Here is a 19,677-nt window from a genome sequence, read left to right as displayed (position 1 = left end):
TTTTTTTGTGGTGTGTCTTTCTACTCATGGAATAAAATAGTCAAGAAGAATGCAACAAATAACATAACAACAAAGGTTTTTTGTAAAAGTTAACATTTACAGATAATGACCAAACAAGCTTTTGTAATTACATTGGCCTAAATCTCAACCACTGTACATAGTGCAATTATGACCGAACCTTCTCTTTACTGTGGCTCAACTGCACAGTTGAAGTAATAAGTACACATCTGCTTGCAATACGCTCCACGGGGGGAAAATACTGCTGCAACATCAGTCTGTGTGCCCTGCAAACTCCATACTTCCACAGGACTTCTAAAGAATTGTCTGTCTGGATGAGGATGCAACCATGTTACCTTTGCAACAATATGCTGAAAAGTACTTGCTTTAGATTTTAAAGTAACTATCAGAAACCTTTTAATAATTCCAGAGCGGATATCTGCATTTGGATCTAGGACTGGTTCCTCAAAACTGGAACTACCAGCACACCATTTAGCCAAAACACAAGCAGACCTTTCAGTTCTGTAACTATTAACTGAGAGAGTTACTCCAAGATTCGTAACTTTAGAGCAAGTCTTTGCCAAACGAGCCACCTGTAAGACACAGCTGTAAGGATAGATTTTATTGTACATTAATAAGAGATCTTCCCTGTCAGATTCTTCTAGTACAACATCCTGAAATTGGGGCAGTGGCTCAATACTGTTTACTCTAAAAGAAGCGTTTCAGATGAGATCTGGGAATTTCATTAAAAAAATATCATATCAGAGGCTCCATTAAGAGACAAAGTATCACATTTTTTGCTTGCTAGGATGTTGATAAATTCTGTACCATATTCACAAGACAATGGCATATAAAGCTGTTGGTTCTGCTGAAAATGTCTCATGATTTGAACTTCAGTGTTTCTGTTGTTATTATGATACTGCCCTAACATTCTATTAAATCTTTCAAAAGAAAATCACCAGAATGAATAGACAGGTCCATAAAATGCAGTCTTTCAAATGTAAATGCAGATGCATGTTGGGTGTGCAATTTAGTGGCCCATACAAACTGACAAACTTAGCTAAAAATGTCTGCAGATACCTGTCAGCTACTTCCAGTCTAACTGTGGAGATAACTCTTGAGCACTGGATGATGCATGCTTGTACAAAGTCAGACCACATATCATAATGTTTGTCATCAATCCCTTCAAACAAAAAAGAGAATAGATAGTTTCCAATTTTTCCACTGATTAGCAGTAAATCCACTAAACCCAGAGGCTATTTTCGAGCAATCCTTCCCACTTCCTGAGGCACCTTTAAAAAGAGTCTATTCTTTTTTTTCCATCAAGCTTTTGAGCGCTTAAGGGTTACTCCACCGCAAAATTAAAATTTGTTTGCATACAGCTCAGATTTGCCAAAATGGCACTATGCTGATTTGGAGAGACACAGAGGAGAGTAATTATTGAATAAAGTTGTTATTTTTGTTTTCTTCGTGTACAAAAAGTATTCTCGTCGCTTCATAACATTACGGTTGAATCACTGATGCCAGATGGACTATTCTGATGATGCTTTTCATACTTTCCTGGACCTTGACACTTATTTATTTGGCAGTTTATGGGACAGTCTCAAGGTTTTTATCCAAAATATCTTAAGTTGTGTTTCAAAGATGAACAAAGCTTTTACGCGTTTGGAACGACACAAGGGTAAGTGAATAATGATAAAATTTTCATTTTGGGATGGAGTACCCCTTTAAAACACCAAGCTCAGTCCATAACCTGAATATGTGCCTGGCTGTTCCAAGAAGTAGATTATAGATTTGGTCGATGACAACAAATCTTATGGCATCATAATACTTAAGGTGAAATAGTTCAGACCACCTGGCACCATATTGAACTTCCAGTCTTTTTGGGGCTTCCAGTCTTTTCCAGTCATTTTAGCATTCCTCTTGTGTTCCTCTGAAGTGCGTGGGACCCAGGATGAAAGGTCAAAGCCAGAGAAGTCTGTTTTCCCCCCAAATTATGTCTTCTTGAATGTTTTCAGGCATTTGTTACATCCTGTACAACACAAATACAACAATAAATGGATGTCTCTTAAAAATAGATGTACTATTAAGTTTAACAACAGATGTAATGGCACAATAGCAGAAAACTAACCTCTTAAGGCTCCATGGCCCACAAAGCCACCACACCTGCGTGAAGCTGGAATGTCTGATGAAACGCACAGAAGTGCAGCTCTGTAGACCTGGCACCCCAAAAATGAAGAATCAAATATGGGAACTCCATCCCACAGCTCACGAAGCTCATCAACCAGATGGTGAAGATAAGTGTTAATGTTGTTCTTTGGTTCTGTAGGCCCTGGTATAGCTCCAACTAAAATTATGTTCTCCTCCTTAAAACACTCCTCTCGTGGCAAATTCAAAATGGCCAGATATATGACCCCTACTGAACATGGGGAACTCTTGAAGGGTTGATACCAATCAAGATTCTTCTTGAGAGCAAAATTGTTTGGTTCTGCTAAAAACAGCTGTCCATTAACATACTGAAAGTCTGCACAAATCGGTCCATCATATACATCTGCCACTATGGGGTTTGGGATTTGTCTCCACTTCTCACACTTTTCCAAAAATCCAGGTCTTCTAATCAAAGTTTCCAAAGACTGAATTACTTTTTTATGACAATAGTTTTTTTGGGGGGTAAAGACTTTCTGTGCCATTGAAACATGTAACTTTGCTCATTTGGAGAGAGCCACATTTCTTTCTCCAGATGTCTTGTGTGGATGCTTATAAAATGGAATATATCCACATGTTTTTCTGGTAGTTGAACCATTCCTGGTGATGTGACAACATTCAGCAAGTGTATATGTTGTCTTACACTTGGGACATACAGCATATTTGCAGAAGTTGTCTCCGTTAATACTGCTTAATGTCCTTAGTGTATGTAAAGTCTTCGGAATCATATCAGCAAAAGTGCTAAGTAAGTCATAGGCATTGCAGCAATGCAGTGATGGCATTGTCCGATATGTTGAACACAGCTTGCCATTTTAAAAACATGAATGCTAGGAGCTTTACAAGTAACTGCCTTGAGTCATTGCCATTAGTTGTATCTGGTTCAGTGTCATCCTCTTCTGCAAAATCCAAATCTTCAAAGATTGCCTCTTCACTGTCACTGTCATCATCTGAAGACTGTTTCACTGGGCTCTAGGAAAAGCCTGAGATCATTGCTGTCTTATTAAATGACAAAAAGAGGAACGCTATTTGCAAGCACAGAAAAAAAACAAAACAATGATTTACATGTAATAATACATTATATATACATACCAACAGACTATGATGGTACATGAAACTGTCCTTCCGGTGAGTCTGGATTTTTAGTGAAATTGATGTCTTCTTCAGGCATGCATAGATTTCCTTCCTCAAGCCTGACAAAGTTCTCTGTAAAAAAGATTATTTGTGTTTACAAGATAATAAACCTAAACACCCAAAGATTACAATACCATAACAATCACAAAACCATAATATGTATTGTCATGCAGGTCAATGTTCATTGTAGATTACTGTTAACAGGCTTTCACTTAAATCATCTGCTAAACACCTGCATGTCATCACTGCATTATCATATGTATGTGCTGATGGACCATTCATAACAATAACTAAAGCTATTTGGTCAACAGCCATTAAGTCAACATTAGCAAATCAATATAGGAACAGTTTATCACCTAAGCCTAACAAGACTCTTTTCTTAACATTTATTATTGTAATGATATGCAGAAGAAAGATGCGAGTAAACAGTTTATTCACACAGAAAACTCAGAAAGTTCCAGAGAAGCAAGGTGATGAGAAGCAGGTGGCTGCAGGGGTGCTCCGTGATGCAGGGACTGCAATTGGCAAACGACAGCAGGAATCACCGAGGATATCACACGGGCAACTTCACCGGAACTTCAAGCACTACCACGTTCAGAGCCGACAGCGAGACAGCATGAGCAGAACCCCAGTAGCACCTGCAACGAACTGAAAAACAAGACACGCAAACACACACATTAAATAGAGTGCTTGATGAGAAGCAGCTGTCGCTACTAATACAATCAGCACTCTGGCAAGTCAGTGAATCATGAACCGTGACAATTGTGCCTTTCAGTAACTTAATTACTTTTGATTTTATATAATTTTATTGTATATTGTCAAATGTCCAAAATCATAACAGCAGCTATCCTACGTTAAAATAAATACAAGTGTACGAAATAACTCCAACATCCATAATTCCTTTCATAGATGCTTGCTGACATAGATTTTTACATTATAAAATAAACTCAATAACTTACCTAAGGGGACATCCCAGACTGCATTTTCCACGTCTGATGGATCAAGGCTTTCATCGCGTGCACAATCTTCTAACTCAGTGTTTATTTCCACTATTGAGTTGTCTTGGGTTGTAGAATCATTGATCCAATCTCCATTACAAAAAAACAACATTTTTGTGACAATACAAATTGCCGTGTGAAACCATATTGTGGCAATGATCACAAAACCGCCTGGCTCTCTTTCTTCTGGGTAGATTCAGAGATGACATCATGCAGCCTTCCATGATGACAGGCAACATGTCCAGTATCATATTTTCCACAGATATAAATACAAACCATATTGGCAGGGGTGGACGGAGTGTCAGGGAAAGCATCCATTGGGGAAGGTTGTATTTGTAAAGTATCCACTCATAACAGAGTTCCGCATATTATGTCATTGACGTAAAGTTGGTGCAACCAATGACACCACTGTGTCCTTTCAATACTGCGAAAAACAATTTAAATTGTCAGCATTGTGTACGGAAGTTATTTTTTTGAATTGTGACTTGGTGTTTGTGATGGCGTGCAAAAGAAACCAAATCTTTTCTACTCCTGTGACTAATAAGGGTCCGCAACCAGCATCAAACCCAATCAGTATAAATGACTTGATGAAACAGCTGATCTCTGGTCAGAGCCACTTTCTGAAATCCTGTACGGTAAGGGTTACGCGTATTAGCTTTGTTCCCTTTCTCTTAGTTGGTTAGACCCCGGTGTCTCTATTAACAGCACTCGAGTTCTCTCCCCTTCAGAGGAGTTGGATTCCTCACTCTGTTGGCTGTTCTTGTGGTAGCATTAGCAGTGCTTGAGAAGCGCGCTATTCTCTGGTTGAATTCGGGTTCTCCTCTCATGTGAGAGTTGAGTTCTCTGTTTTCCCAGAGCAGCGGTAGGTCGAGCTCCCCTCTTGGTTGAGAGCTGGGTGTTTGCCCCCTCAGCTAGATATTCACTGCTAGCCACTCCAGCATTTATACCTTAGATCGAGTTGGTAACTCTCGAACATATTGGTTTTGGGATGCACCATTCCATCTATGAGTTGTTCTTTCAGAGTACCACGAGAGCCCCTTAGAACAGTATCCTAAAATCCAGGTTATGGTAAGTGTGCACGTGAAGTCTTTGCTCACTTTCTAAAGTCCACACTGTGGTAAGTTTGCACCCTAGTACTTTGTGTTCTTTTCTAAAATCCTATATGGTGAGGGCTTCGTGCGGTTGCTTTGTGCCCTTTCTTGAGCTGGTAACACTGCATGAAAAGAGGTGTATCTGTACTAGGAAACTCCTGTATACACCACTGATTTCCGGATGTATCTGAGGTACCACTGAGTGTATACATCAAATTCCACCAGGTTAGGATACTTCTGGAATGATACCAGTTCGGACGATTTTGTAAGGGGACTTTTTCACACCTACAGAGGCTTTTGCATTTTTTCTTGCAGATTTCTTGCAGATCAGCATTGATTGGTATCTTTTCAAAATCACTTCCAAAACCCTGACAACTATTTGGACACAACTTTGTCACTTTCCCTTGAGATTATTTGATTGGTTACACTCTTTACTTAGCCCAAGCCAAGCCCTTGTATCTTAGTGACTTGATTGGTTATTGGCCAGCTATGTAGATAGACCATACCCCCTCCATACTATACATCCTCCACACCCTTAAAAAATGAAATAGAATTAATTCAGAATTTTTTTTTATTATTAAAATTAAACCAAAAAAACAACAAAACAATATTATAGAATAATAAAATATAAAACTATACAATTAAACAAAACAAACAAAACAAATAAACAAAAAAAAAAAACAAAAAAATAAAAAATATAAATAATGTAAATGTTCTAGAATATGGAACTGTACCGAAACTAAAATCAAACCACACACAAACAAAGCAACCAAACACAAAGCGATATTAACAAAGTTACAGAATATGGAACTGTGCAAATCTAATAAATACATAAAGCAAAATAGGTAAGAATTAGGAAACAAACAGAAAATAAGAAAAGAACAAATGTGCAATTATAAAGTGGCAATTATATTTATAAAATTATAAAAACTAAAACACTAAACACTAAATACTATAACACAATATAAAAGTGAAGTGAAAGTGACATAATGACCAATGTATGGTAACCCATATTTGGAATCTGACGTCTGCATTTAAGCCATCCAGTGACACTTGGAGCAGTGGGCAGCCATCACTGTAGCACCCGAGGAGCAATAGGGTCACAAATGAACCAGTGCTTCTTAAGCCGAGTTCAGACTGCACGATTTTCAAAGTAGTCGGGTCACTGTTCTTTTCACACTGCATGACTAACTTGGCCAGCATTCAGTCGCTGCTGTGTTCACACTGCACGATGGATCGGCGACAGAAGGTTTCACACTGCATGACTTTACAATAGGAAGAATCGCCGACAACTCTGTCTGGCACACAAACTACGTTTCACAACCAAACACATACGAGATGTGACAAGGAAACAACGCGATATCACGCGTGCAAGACCGGATCGAGTTCTCAGGTGAGACTGGGATAGCTCAGATGAAACGTCAAACAGACACGGGTGCTCCTGCCAAATTCCTACAAATTTTTCTTCCATTTCTTGGGTCCAAATAGACAGAGAAGAAGCCTTTTTCTGAAACGAAGCCATGCTTGCTGATATTGTGATCTATAACTCCTCCCCGAACTCCCCGCTGCTCTGTATCTTGCTCTCTCATTGCCTGTCAGTCATCGCCGATGTAGTTTTCAGTCAGAACACTTTTCACACAGCATGATTTTGAATCGCCGACAAGTCCAGATATTTAGCATGCCAAATATCTCACGGGCGTCGGTGACCCGTCGGTGATTCTCTTAGATTGCGTCTTTGCTCATTGTCACTCGCGTGAACGAGCACCGATTTGCCTGTGATTTCGGGCATTTGTCTGCGATTTCTCAAAACCTGTCTGCGAGCCCAAAACTGGGCTAAAATCGTGCAGTCTGAACGCGGCTTTAGAGTTCCAGAAATGAATATCCTTCTGGCTCAGTTTCATTAGGTCTTACACGCTGATAGTGTGCAAGAATGTAGCGCGCTTCTATTTCCAATCTGCGCTGAAGTTGGTGGCAAAGTTCTGACAACTGTGGGCTTCTGTGAGATTGAGATCTAACAACCCACACCGGCCTTCCATCAGCAATGGCATCCCCCTCATCAGACATGAGTTCCAGTGTTGCTGTCTGCCACAGTTCTCTCTCTGCATCTGTTTGAATGACCCTGGACCTGGACTCCAGCAACTGCAAAACACACCACAAGTTAACCACAAGTTAACCCCTAAAAACACCCAGAGATGTACCAAACTTAATACAGAGATGAATTTCTACACTTACTCATATTTTCCTTTGTCGGATTTTAGCCATTACCTTAATGGAGTCCCTAATTTGTAACTTTTCTGGCAGAGACAAAGTGTATTTCCTCCGCAGTGGTTCATAGTAAGTCCTGCAACATGCTGAATAAAAAATAATTCAGATAAGTGACTGAAACAATTCAAATTAGAATATGGACAAAATAAGGGACACGAATCGATAACAATAACATATAATTACCTTTTATAGACTGAGAGTCTGCATCTGCAAAAGACGTCTTTAATTCCTCCAGCAGATAAGTAATCACTGCCTGATTATGAGGTGAATTTATTCTGTGTGGAAAGAGAGTCGTGTGTCAATAATTACATTTAAAATGATAAGGCAAAAGCCCATAAATAGCATGTAAGAAAAACTGGAGTCTTACCCAGTTTCTGGATTGAATTTATGTTGGTTGTTTTCCAAATTATGGAGGCGGCTTACAGCTTCCTGTAACATAGAATTTAAAAAGCTTTAATACATACACACAAACATGCATATGAAAAAAAGAGTTTTCAAACAACATTGAATAATGCGGACAATCTGTTAAATATGTTGGACACATACAACAACGCATAGAACAAACAGTACTTGTGTAGCTAAGCGCACATTTGAGCTAACTTGGCGAGGTACAATTTACGACTATTTCTTTTAATTTAAGATTCAACTTATCGCAATGCCTATGTTATGCACCCGCTTGACTCTTTTATGCACATGGCTTGGCTCTTCCTGCGTTCTTTGTTCATCGAAATTGCGTTCAAGAGCCTCAAGACGCCAGATAGTCTCTTCAAGAAGAGCGGTGTTTGCGGCTTGCTTTTCCATCAAACCCTGAAGTTAACAAGACAAATGGCACAGAGTCTTGCTTGCACACTTACCACTTATGTGGATTCTAGAAAGTGTGCAAAGTGCTCAGCGTGCACACTTACCACTTATGTGGATTTTAGAAAGTGCGCAAAGTGTTCAACGTGCACATTTACCACTATGTGGAGTTCAGAAAGTACACAGAGCTTAGCGTGTGTACTTAAAGCTTCCCAAGCATCTGTTCACAGATACCCAGAGGTACATATAGAATGGATCATACTCACCCACCATGGTTCCCACGCTGGAGCCCTGCTCAAGAGGCAACTCCAAAGATGCCTCTAGTCCGGACCATCATTAAGGTGGTCACTATGAAACCACAGAACCAACCGAAACATCATAGGTCCAGCATAGGAGACTGTAATGCAGGAACCTAACCTTGGTCAGCCGGAGAGCTGGTGGTTATAGGGGAATTAGGAAGGAGAAGATAAGGGTAGATGTAAAACCCCCAAAGGGAACGAGTAGATACTCAAGTATCACTCTGATCCGGACGAAAGCACTGACACTTTGTCTGGATCACATCCCTTAGGCCTTGCCTACCTCCCTCTGACCCGCAATTCCTCCTAGCCCTACCCGCAGGTGGGGAAGGAGCACGAGCCGCGACACTAGCCTTTTGTGCTCGTCTCTGATCCTCAGACCGAGACGGGCCAGGACCCCTATGTTGTTCAGACTCAGACCTGGACCTTCGTGGAATGAAGGATTTGAAGGCCGCTGATCATGCCTTCACCTACCTGAACTTCTCGACCACCGTCTCAATGGAGGTACCGAAAAGTTTGGAAGACAAAACCGGAGCATCGAGAAAAAAGCCTCTTTCTTTCTTCCCGTTATCTGCCAGTTTCACCCACAGATGTCTCTCCGTTATTACCATGGCTGCCATAGACCTGCCCATGGTGGAGGTGGCCTGCTTAGTAGCACAGAGAGCGAGATCTGTGGTGCGGCTCAGTTCAGCTACCACATCAGGAGAAAGGCCCTTGCCTGTATCCATGTCTTTCAGTAGATCAGCCTGACCTGCTGCTGCATATGCCCTGCCATTTAAGCGAGATGTATCCTGAAGGGGCTTAGATGGCAAGGAGGGAGTATTAAGAGACAACGTCTCACCAATAGAGAGATAGCTAACCAGCGTCTCTTCTACAGGGGGCATCCTCTCATAGCCGTTTTTGTGCATTGTCTCGATGTTGGCATAACTCGTATGCTGGAATCAATGGATGCATGAGGAAAACGGCCTCTTCCATTCCTTCTCGATCTCTGTATGGAGATCAGGAAGAAATGGAGGGCTCATCTTAACTGGAGGGCTATGGTCATAAAGATAACTCTCATCGAGACGACCTCACTGTGTCACTTTCTTAGCCTGTTTTCACGGCAAGTCCAGCCTCGCCGTGACATGATCCATAACCTCCAACAGCTCATCATACGCAGGGCAGGAGGATTGTGAAGGCTCATTCTCAGCTTCTTCGCCATCCTCAGACATCTCCTGCTCTTCCTGGGCCAAACCCAGCAGAGCACTGTCCCCCAGATCAGACAATGTTAGAGAAATAACATCATCCTCCAGCGGCTCCCTCTAGTCAACAGCCGATGAGCGTAAGAGGGAAAGCGCCTCTTTAAACTCATCGGCCAGATCCACCTGCGATGCCCACAAGCTCATTCTCCTCCGTGCCTCAGCAGCAGCGGGTCTTGAACTGCAGGAAGCAGATGGCTGACCCTCTTTCCTCGAAAAGACAGACAAATGAGAGCTGAGTTTTTTCATCGGAAAATGCTCCCAATGCACGCAAATTGTTCCCTCAAGGACATCACATGTGTGTTCTTCGCCCAAACAAAAAAATGCAGAGATTGTGTGTGTTGTCAGGTGTCAAATAATGATGACATGGATGCAGACATCCTCTAAACGTTTTGCCAGTGCTTGCCATGATGATAGAATAAAGATCTGTAGCCGCACTGGGTAGTACGTTAACGTTAGCTCAAATGATATATAGGGAATTTTAATAATTAATCAGGAATATGATTAATATATATATCTCGCGTAACAGTTACATTAAAATTATTGAAGATGAAAAAATAGGTCAATTGTATATATCAATAACTCATTACAAGGCACTGTAATTTACTCATTAATATGTCAATATTCCATTCTTCATATCAATTAACGTGATATCTTTTACTGGGAATTAATGCAAATCAAACAGTGGTTTGTCCAGCAAACGTCCGTAAGATTAACTTATCAACTTCAATAAAGTCATCACTTCTTATAATTCCAGGAAAAATAGTTTCTGGCCATGAAACCATTCTCCCGTCCTTATAAAATTTAGGTTACTGGAAAGAATTTTGGAAAGTTACCAAAGAAATAATTCAAAGTTCGTCTCCCTCGTGTAGGGAGAGGCGAATATAAGAATAAAACTTAGTAAAGAAAAGAAAAGAAAAACGGAGATGAAAGCTCCCTAAAGAGCCATCGCGACAGACGTTCTCTCGACGAAGTGCCGAAACAAAAAGTGCAACGAGAAAGTTCTGTGTCAGTCTCTTATGGAGCGACTGGGTTCACGCCTCTGTTTGCGCGAACAACCAATGAACGTCCACGATCTGAAGCGGGAAAAAGTTCCTTTGTCTCTGGGGAGACACCCACTCCAGTGAGTTATGGTGTTGTCAGAATTCAGCAATTATATTCCAGCAAGATGGTAATTCCAGAATAATACATTTTACTGTAATTTCCTATGTATGAGTGGTTCGGTCAAGGCAAGACGGTTAAACAGATACCAAAAATGACAGGTAAAGGTAGGAGAAACATAAAGTTACATTCATATGCAGAATTACACACATTTAAAGTTTGATTAACACAATAAAATTGTAGATACTCCAATTTGATATGGAAGACATCGAAGCACAAAAAGGAAATACCGTCAATACATTTAGAATATATTTACTTTCCTTTTTCCTTACAAGAATTCCTAGCGATCTGGGCTTTTTCTGTTTCTCCCAGTTTGGGGTAATAAAGTTTTACGATCTGGTAAGGAATTTAAACCCAGCCATGCTGGCACCAGGCCGGCCATTCAGCTTGCAGAGAGTTTGATTTACCTGCATGAGTTCAGGGGCTAAAAGCTTTGGGTTTTAGCCAAGGAATGTGCATTGTTTTAGATTCAACGAGCCATGATTCATTAATTCAGAACCAATGAATGAATGAACTGCTCATACGCTACAGTCCCCCTTTCCGTCGGATGAAGTCCCTGTGTAGACATCATCGGACGGCAATCATCACGATGGGCAGATGGCAGGTGAATCATGATGGTCGTGTAGCAGGTGGATCATAATGGCAGGTGGTTCCTGGAGCTGAGGATTCAGCTTGATGAGGTTCAGTGTGGTCTCAGACTTGGCACCCCCCCTTCCGGGGATTCTGTCTGAGACCTGTAGAGATGCACAGTGCAATGTCGGCAGCGGTCCAGGCTCGGACCGCAGATGACGGGTTCAGAACGGCACGTCGAGACAGTGCTTGGAGGGCTGTGTCGACGGGAGCAATGTCAATGTTTCGGGACCCCCTTTCCTCAATCCAGAGTTCCAGTTCTGGATCTAAGATGAGGTTGTAATTCTTGAAGGATGGGAGTTCCAGTGCTGTCTGGTACTCTTCACTCAGAAAATGGTATAAGGCCAGGTCGTGAAGGTAGGGCGTGGCACCTTTCGGTACTTGAATCCCCCTATTCGGGTTGGGCACGTTGACACGGCTGGTTGTGTCATGCTGGTCGTAAATGAGAGTAGCTGTACACACGGGAGTGTTGACGAGCCATCTGTCACCTACAATCTCTGCTTGCGTCTCTGTGACTTGTGTACGAGGCTTGGATTCGGCAGGACAGTGTGTGTCGCTGACCAGGGTTTGCAACCCGCAGATTCCTTCAGTGTTGTTTCTGAGGAAGGGTCTGCTAAGGCAGAGATAATGAATGTCTTTGGTCAAAGTACACATGTGCAGGTTTGGGGCCAGGTACAGCTGTGTGTCGCTGTCGTGGTAGGCCACCACATCTGGAATGTGTGTCTTGGTGTGGGTGTTGCTTTTCCAAAACCTGACATTGACAATGTCTTTAAGTCTATAGACTTTGCTTGACTCACTGATGGGTTGGTTCAGGAGCACATCCACTTCCCTCTGCTCGGGATTGGCGTGCAGTAGGATGGCGCTACCCAGAGAGTAGGCCAGGTGTATTTGTAGCGGGTCAGCTGGCGTGGTGATGGTGGAAGCCAGCACAGTTAGCACAAGGCTTAAGGGTATCCTGTAAGGTGGGATTCGACCCGTGGTTAGGCTGTCATTGGAGGAGTTAACCTCCCACAGCATGTCTGTCGTTAGCGCTGTAACCAGCTGAGTCTTGGCAAAGTCATTCTGGAAGGCAGTAAACAGCGGTTTCATGGAGTTCACGGCCTGGTTCGCTGCATTGACACTGGACATACCAATGTTAAACAGAGTTCTGGCGGCAGCGGCGGCTCCGAGCAAAGCTCCCAGGAACCGTTTGGAGTGGTGGTTGTGTCCAACTAACTCCACTTGTGTAACAGTCATTTTCTCACGTTGCTGAACACGTGTTTGACATCGGCCTCAGCGTGAGTGAGGGAGTTCTCTGTCCATCGGGCACCTGCCCAGCTGTATTGGGCTACAGTGCTGGGGAGTATGGTCTGTAGTCGGTGGTCAGGAGTCTCAGTTGTTCTCTCGGTGGCAGCCGTCCTCTGGTTGGCTGACAGCACAGCATGGCGAACCACAGCAGCATCCTGGTACAGACAACAGGGAGAGAGAGAGAAAAAGGGGAGGAAGAAACAAGCGAGGGTTGTCTTTGGTTGGACTGGGCAGTATCTTTATTTTGTGGGCGGCGACTGAGTTTAGCTCGCCTTGGCCCATGTTTTTGCCACATCTTGCTGCTGGCATGACGCTTGCTTCAGTGGCTCGTCAGTGGCTCTGGTGCTGCGTTGTGCAGCACATGATGCGTCATGGAAATACATTGGCATTATCCCCCTTTTGCGCCGTGGCATAACAAGCCTTGGCATTGTGATGTCAGACGGTGCACGACCCACAGTGTTGTTCTGTGCACGCAGCATGTGCTTTGTTTCATGCAGTGGTCTGAGGCACTGGTTGTCAGTGAGTGTAGACAGCGTGCAAGGGTGGATGGAGGGGTTTGAGAGGTGGTTAAGCAAAGTCTTTATGGAGGTGTCAGAAACCCGCTCGTCTGCTATGTTGGTATTTGTAAACAGCGGAGCCAGCGTAAGCAGCTCTGAGGTAGGCAGTCTAGTTTGTAAAGTTCTTATGCTGTGTGTAATCAATTTAACCTTGAAAGTGGGTGGGTGGGTTGGGAGTGACCACAGCCTGTTGTTTAGTGCGCCAGTTTTGGCGAGGGTATCAGTTTGAACATTTAAGTCCTTGTCGAGACCTGGTAGCTTCGAGGGTCCTTTTACCTTCTTCCAGTACACAGTCACATTGTGTGTTTTTGTGATGTTATCACGTTCCTGGAACAGGTGTTGGTGTTTTTGACTGGCTTGTTGTTTGCAGTTTTGAAACCATTCTGTTTCCAGCTCGGAAGATGGCACACAAAACTGAGTCTGGCATAGTTAGAGTCTGTACATGCTTTGTTCAGAAAGATGTTGAATTCAGCTGGTGAGTTGGCGTAGCTGAATGGGCACCTGTTGAAAGTGAACTGTCGGTTGCCAAATGTGAATGCCAGCTTGTGTTGGTTTTCCGGGTGCACCAGAATGGTCCAGAATCCAGAGGCCACATCAAGTGTAGAGAAGATTGTGGCTCCTCTGATTCGGGGTATTTCTTGTTCTAGCTGGGTCATGGGCCATTGTGACAGCGGCACCTGATGATTCAATTTCCTGTAGTCAATGGTGGGTCGCCATTCGCCGTTAGGTTTGAGGACGGGCCAGATGGGGGCTGAGTAGGTGCTGTTGCGTGGACTGATGACACCTTTCTCAAGCATAGATTCGATGATCTCCTGCACTGGTTCGTGTGAGGCCATGGGAATCTTGTACTGTTTGACAAAAGTGGGAGGAGCATCAGGGTGCGTAGGGATGTGCACCATGTGGAGGTTGGTAAGACCACAGTCTAAAGAGTCTTTGGCACAGGTTTCTTTGAATTCATAAAGAAATTGTCTGAGTCCTTGATGAGCTGTATCGCTCTGAAGTGCATAAGCGTCTTGTAGAATTTGCTGCACTTGAGATTCAAAACCTGGGTAAGGCTCCTCCATCGGTGTGTCATCAGTCGGTTTGGTATTAAGAGGTGTAGCAGGTTCATCAGTCTCACCGACGCTCTGGTGGGAGACTGTGTATACTGCGAGGTGTTGGTCCTCGGTCAGCTCCGTTCTGCACACCTGGTCTTTGGTCACTGACATGACAGATGTGATGGCGATGAATTTGAAGGGTGCAGTGAACAATGTGTTGTCTGTATTCCCTTCGGGTATCAGTGCAGGTGAAATGGGCCCTATGACAGGTCGTACACGTTCAAAGTCATGAAAGTCATTGCTCACTAGCCATCCCAGCCGGTAGGCCTTGGGAATGTTGATGTCAGTTACCGTCCAGTTGTTGCACAGGATGTAAACTATATGAGATGACACTTCAGTGAGGGGTGTGGCTTCAAGTGTGAGTCCGAGTTCCACACATTCAGGTGATGGTTGGAAGAAACCCAGCGTGTGGTTTAAGGGTTTGAACACATCGCATAAGTTGAGCCGAACAGCGACCCCTTTGGTGTAAGCTGGTATCACCGTTCCCTGTTCGTTGACTACGGAGGTGCAGAGAGAGCGAGTTGTCTGCCCATGAGCCCTGGTTGGTGTTGTTGAGTGCTGTGTTACGAACCCCTTGGCTTGTGGAGGCTGGCTGCTGGGGTTCCCGTGAGCTCTGTGACCTGGCAGTCTGACTCTGTGGGAGTTCCCGTGACCTCTGTGACCTGGCAGTCTGGCTCTGTGGGAGTTCCCGTGACCTCTGTGACCTGACAGTCTGTCACCGGCGACCTGTGTGGCTGGAGGGGAAGAGTTTCTCGCACTTGAGCCCAGACTTTTAGCTGTTTGAAGTCCAGTAAAGGTTCAAAGCGATCTAGCAGGTCTTTGCCGATGAGGAGTGGGTAAATGTCCATTGGTGAAATGTACACAGGATGTACTAGACTCATAGGACCAATCGTCAGGTGAATGGAAGCTACCTTGTCAAACCGGATGTCATTCTGGCTGTATGACTGTACATTCAGTTCACAAGTTTGAGGTGTAAGAGTTCGATCTTGTCTCTTAGCTTCAAATTGGAGTCTTTTGAAAAGTTGAGATGAGATCACTGTAAGGTCTGATCCTGTGTTGATCAGGGCTTCCATGCTCACTCCTTTTCCTAACGTGATGTTCAGGTGGAGTTTTCGGCCCACCCTTTTTTCGATAAGGTTGCCCAGGAATGTTGTCATCGGGGCAGGTGTGACGATCAATGGGTGGTTAGGACCGGTCTCGTGTAGCTCGCTGCGGAGGCAGGTAGCCAAAACAGCATTTTCTGGTACCTTGGGATTGTGGTACCTGGTGTGAGGAACTGTGCTGTCTCGTTCAGGGTGTGCAGCTGTCAGCTGTGGAGCTTGGGTGATGCTGTCACCTTGTGATGTGACAGTTAGCTCTGTGGTCTGTGGATGACGAGCAGTGTTCGGGGTGCTTGGCTCAGTCAGATGGCAGTTAGACAGGGTGTTGGTTTCAGTTCTTATGCTTAGACATAGGAGGTCTGGTTCGTCTTTCTTGTCTTCCTTGCTTCCTTGCGAGTTTTCATGTAAAGAAGCTCTTTCAGCACCCTCAGGATCTCTGCTGTCTCAGACGTGGCTGCCCTGTGTTTTTCTGATGTGTGCTCAGGATTGAGCTTACCAGTGTCGTGTCGAGAGTGGTTCCACTGCCGGCTGTCGGGGCTTTGTGTCCTGGATGGTGGGGATCGGCTCTTTTTGGGTCGCCGGTCCCAGAATCTTTCATAGCGCTTGCTCTGGTGCTTTGGATGAGCACCACCACGATTGTGTGGCCCTCTGCTGGCTTGGAACGGTCTTGACTCTCTGTAAAAAGGTCTGTGACTGTGGTGTTGTGGGGCGCCCTCTAGGGTCAACTCCGAGCAGTGCTCAGAGACAGAGTAGATTGTGGGGTTTTTCACAGTCTTTTCAGAAATAAGCTTTTGCTTGGTGTAAGCTTTGTGGGCTAAGTCCCATGACTCTTGTGTAGACATGCTACACGGACACGCTGAGACTCCGAGATTGAAACTCCAACTGGCATGTAGGTTTCGGAGGAACAGAGTTTTAAAGTTGACATCCTGTTCCATACCTGGTTCGTTGCGTGCTCCGAAGTAGGCTCTCCGTAGTTGACTGTAGAAAGTCTGTGGGTTTTCAAGTCGGCCCTGTTTGAGGTCCATAGCGTTAAGGAGCCCGTGGTCTGAGTCTGGATCAGAGAATTCAAGAATCAAAGTTTTTCTCAGTTGCTGGTAGTCCACTTTGACAGTCTCTGGTTGACGATCCAGAATCCTATGCACATCACAGCGGGACGTGATTCTTAACAGGTACAATTTGTCCAAAGCTGTCACGTTGGCGACAGTTTGTAAGTGAAAGTCAATGTCTTGTAAATAAGCGTGAACGTCATGACCTACTGCAGGATCTGGATTGAACGTAGGGATGTTTCTGGCTAGCTTGTCAAGTTCTCGGGGAGCCGTGCAGGGTTTAGTGGCATGCGTTCTCTGGAAGGGCTCTCCCCCCTCCATTGCTGACAGGTATTCTTGGAAGCTGGCTGGTGATGTCTTGAGCCATGGGCTTACGCCCCCCCTTTTCAGCTCTGGGTTCTTGGCTGAAAGGGTTGGAGTGGCGGGCCGGGAGAAACTCTATGGTGTGTGTTTCTCTGTTCCAGCCACTCTGTAATCTGTAAGAATGTTTCAGTTCAGCATGAACAGTGTCAAGTTCATCTTGGAGCTCGTCTCTCTGCAGAGTAAGCTTGTCGATTTTAGCTCGGGCCGCTTGCAAGTGTTTTTCACAGGCCCTGGCTTTAGAGTCTCTTTCTTTCAGTTCAGTCTTTGCTCTCTCTAGGAGAGTGTCACATTGCTGGAGTTTTTCGTTGAGTTCCTTTTGGGATTCTCTCTCCAACTGTCCTCTTTGGTCTGTGTCGAGGCGAAGATCTTGCAGGGCATTTTGAAGTCTTTCTACTTCTTTCTTTAGCTCTGGATCTGTGGCGTCCTCTTTCTCGGGCTGGTTCTGGGTCTCGAGGAGGAGCTGATCAAGGCGACTCTGGGTTCGGGCCTGGTCCTTCCAGGCCTCCTCCGCTTGAAGCATAAGTGTTGCTGCTTGCTGTTCCAGGTCGATGTTGCTCCATTCGCTGAGCCGTGCCTGGGTGATGAGAATGTGAACTAGGCTTCCGAGGATCCTGGCGAGCTCTTTGTAGTTCTAGCTTTGGGTTGGATTGTGTGCCATCAGTTCATCTGGCTCGGTGTCCAGTTGCTCTTGGTTTAGGTGCTGCAGGTTACTGGCGTCCTTGGGCAGGAAGGGGGTCGTCACTTGGGGGTCGTTCAACCATGTCGAGAGGTTGCCCCCGTGGACTGCTGGACTGGATGAACGGAACATCCTGGCTCACTGTAGGTGAGAGAAACACAGCATACACACAAAGAGACCAATGCAAGTTCGTTCTACGGTTAACGAGCTATACTCATACGGGCTATGCCGTTTATGAGAATTTTGGGGGCTAACTGATGCAAACAGTCAGACAGTTCGCGGAGCCAATTAACTTGGGTCAACGGAGGACCTGAAATGGAGATTTGACAGGCAGTAGCCTAGCGGGTCACGTGATGACACCGGCTGCTGGTTGTCATTCTACTGTTTAGCTTCCTTGGTGGCTCTCATAGGTTACTGTCTTTCTGTGAAATGAAAGAAACAAATCACAACAGAACAAAGGACAGAAAAGATCAAAGTGAAACAAAACACTTGAAATGAGATAAAACAGTAGTAACACGATATGTGTTTAGGGAGAATAAGGAGGCCTAAGCCTACTGCTAGGTTTTAAGATAGGGCCAACAGGTGAGTGGGGCTATCGGGGTAGGAAACCTAGGAAGATGGTGTGGCTTGGAGAAGAGATGGGCCAAACACTTAAAATATATCCGGGGGAATATCTAATATTCTGTGGTTTATAATAAGTGGATGGGTTTTAAAACAAATCGGTAAAACCGGTCGGACAACCTTGCTCACTGGAAACCTGAGATGACTGTCCAATCACCAAGGGAGTTCTACAATCAAATACACAAAGGATGAACAAGGGAAACTTAAAGTGAATTAAGGCTTGTTTGTTTAAAATCAATTGAGTAAATATATATGTAGAAATGAGAGGTAACAGCTTTACCTAATAATGATAAAACAAAAAGGGAATTATGATAGTGATGGTAATTATCAAAATAACCTAACCCAAAAGAGAGAAGAAAAATAATAAAAATCAAAATAGAAATAGACAGGATGAAACATGGGAGAAGGCCGCAGTAGCTGGTTTTCACCACAAGGGGATGAAACTCCCTCTCTGTGCTTCACCTGGTAAACAGAAAACTTAATTCAAATTTAAAAATTCAAAACTGGTTTAAACTGAAATTTAAAATAAGCAAGAAGAGAGCTGAAAGCTATGAACCGACTTAACAGGAGACGGCCACTAGATGGCTCACTTCCTTCTAAGTGGGTCAATCAGTGGTTAACCTGAGACACTTAATTTACACTATTAAACAATTAAATTTTAATTCAACTCATGTTTGAACCAAACTCAAAGTAAGTGTGAACAGTCAAAGGCAGGAAAATTTGTCTAACCTAAAATAATATTCGCACGAGCAAAGCTGTAAATGCAAATAATTATTGAGAATTTAGACGGGCTAATTCAACAACCACAGGGAAAAAAAAAAATTAGCATTATCTGAAACGGCCACGAGATGGCGTAATTGCACTCATGCAGACTGAAGTCAGAAGGCAGGGCGTAATTTGAGACTACTAAACCCTTAAAGGACGCCCTCTGGTGTTTAGTTAGCGGAATTACACCCTACTTCAGTGTGATTTAGAATCTGAGCGTTTGTCAGCGCTGATTCTCCAACAGACAAAGGTTTGTACCTTTAAGGTGCTATACTGCACAAGAGCGTGAGGCAGGATTTTTTCGCTGCAAAACACGCAAATGTGAACAACAGGAATTGTCCGTCTGTTGCACTCC

At 43.9% G+C, this 19,677-nt stretch overlaps 1 long non-coding RNA gene across 1 annotated transcript; it reads right to left on the bottom strand.

Annotated features, from left to right (window-relative positions):
* Positions 1-1,595: 1,595 nt before the first annotated feature.
* On the bottom strand, positions 1,596-3,970 carry LOC122148064. The gene is made up of 4 exons (XR_006162063.1): positions 3,772-3,970; positions 3,292-3,405; positions 2,129-3,198; positions 1,596-2,029 (listed from the first exon to the last, which is right to left on the bottom strand). It is a non-coding gene; the product is annotated as an uncharacterized LOC122148064 (long non-coding RNA).
* Between the last annotated feature and the right edge of the window lie 15,707 nt (positions 3,971-19,677).

The sequence above is a fragment of the Cyprinus carpio genome, chromosome A16 (assembly GCF_018340385.1).
Source record: "Cyprinus carpio isolate SPL01 chromosome A16, ASM1834038v1, whole genome shotgun sequence".
NCBI lineage: Eukaryota > Metazoa > Chordata > Actinopteri > Cypriniformes > Cyprinidae > Cyprinus > Cyprinus carpio.
Note: the sequence above shows the minus strand (reverse complement) of the source record. Positions and strands in the feature narration are given on the sequence as shown.